The 2120-nt window shown below is 36.7% G+C and overlaps 1 pseudogene; it reads right to left on the bottom strand.

Moving 5' to 3' along the window:
* LOC124461870 overlaps nucleotides 1-2120 on the bottom strand; it is a pseudogene marked incomplete at its 3' end in the record, with an annotated part of 2582 nt that continues 462 nt past the window's right edge.

Below are 2120 nucleotides of genomic sequence, written 5' to 3'. Positions count from 1 at the left end.
ACTTGAATTTCTTCACTTTGACATTCAGAGCACTGGGCCAGAAATCACATTGTTCAACACCGCTAGGGCCATCACAATGCTTTGTTTTAATTAGACAGTCGATTCCCAAGTCCGTGCCAGTTCTGAATTGATTGTTAATTGATAATCGTTATAATTTAAAAGAACTAATTAAAAATTAGTATTCTTAAAATTTTAGCAAGAAAGTTCCACAATTGGCTACGTAACTAACTATCCGGGGAACAAATAACTATCATAAATGATAGAAACTCTATTTACCCAGAACGAGCACATAAACCATGTTATTGTTTCCCAATCAAGCCCGACTATCTCAATCTTCAGAGCCAATCCTTATCCCGAAGTTACGGATCTAATTTGCCGACTTCCCTTACCTACATTATTCTATCGACTAGAGACTCTTCACCTTGGAGACCAGCTGCGGATATTGGTACGGCCTGTTGAGAAGTTTGCGTATCCCCACCATAAATTTTCAAGGTCCGAGGAGAAAATATCGACACAACAGTATATGTCATGCTCTTCTAGCCCATCTACCATATCTCTCTGCGAAAGACTTCCATGGTAGTACGGCTATAAAACAGAAAAGAAAACTCTTCCGATACCTCTCGACGGCTTCTTTATGGTCGTTCCTGTTGCCAGGATGAGCACGAGGCCCATATTTAATAACAAACGGATACTCAACAGGTTACGGAATTGGAACCGTATTCCCTTTCGTTCAAAATTATTCAAGTGTTTTATTATTTATTATTTCATTTGACATTTTTAAAACTTGAAAATTTTCGGCTTTCGCCTTGAACTTAGGACCGACTAACTCGTGATCAACCACTGTTCACACGAAACCCTTCTCCACTTCAGTCCTCCAAGGTCTCATTCGATTATTTGCTACTACCACCAAGATCTGTACCAATGGCGGCTCCATGCAGGCTTACGCCAAACACTTCTAAGCACACCATTGTACCTTCCTACTCACTAAAGTTTCAAAATTTATATTATAAATAATATAAATCATCTACTTTAGCGGTAATGTATAGGTATACAACTTAAGCGCCATCCATTTTAAGGGCTAGTTGCTTCGGCAGGTGAGTTGTTACACACTCCTTAGCGGATTTCGACTTCCATGATCACCGTCCTGCTGTTTTAAGCAACCAACGCCTTTCATGGTTTCTGTATGAGTTGTTAATTTGGGCACCGTAACATTACGTTTGGTTCATCCCACAGCGCCAGTTCTGCTTACCAAAAGTGGCCCACTGGGCACAATATATCATAACCTTAAACTTCATATCAAGAAAGTTAAGGTTCTTACCCATTTAAAGTTTGAGAATAGGTTAAGATCGTTTCGACCCTAAGGCCTCTAATCATTCGCTTTACCAGATAAGATTATTTTATATAACATTTAAATGCACCAGCTATCCTGAGGGAAACTTCGGAAGGAACCAGCTACTAGATGGTTCGATTGGTCTTTCGCCCCTATACTCAATTCTGACAATCGATTTGCACGTCAGAACTGTTTCGGTCTTCCATCAGGGTTTCCCCTGACTTCAACCTGATCAAGTATAGTTCACCATCTTTCGGGTCACAGCATATATGCTCAAGGTACGTTCCAGTTAGAGGTATAAATAATATAAATATCATTATACATAACTATATAGAACGCCCCGGGATTGTGTTAATTATCTATAAATAGTTAAAAAACTAATCCCATTATTAGTCAAGTTAATTATGCTATTAGGTTTATATCCCAATAACTTGCACATATGTTAGACTCCTTGGTCCGTGTTTCAAGACGGGTCCCGAAGGTATCCTGAATCTTTCGCATTGTTAATCATACAAGTGCATATAATAAACACAGAAAATCAATGATAATCATGCTATTATATAATTCCGAAAAATTAACGCACTGTATTCATATAAATCTATCAACACTTTATCAAATTAATGACATTTATTCTATGTTAAAATGCAAGCAAAATAATTTAAATAAACTATAAGTCATATTTTATGATAAATTTGGTTTATGTTAATAGATTACAATGTCCTTATATGGAAAAAATGCACACTATTATTATAATATTATTAAAATATTAAAACTCTAATGATGAATTTTC

Source organism: Drosophila willistoni, unplaced genomic scaffold, assembly GCF_018902025.1.
Source record: "Drosophila willistoni isolate 14030-0811.24 unplaced genomic scaffold, UCI_dwil_1.1 Seg706, whole genome shotgun sequence".
NCBI classification, from domain to species: domain Eukaryota; kingdom Metazoa; phylum Arthropoda; class Insecta; order Diptera; family Drosophilidae; genus Drosophila; species Drosophila willistoni.
The sequence above is the reverse complement of the archived record's forward strand: the minus strand, read 5'-3'. Positions and strand labels throughout refer to the sequence as shown.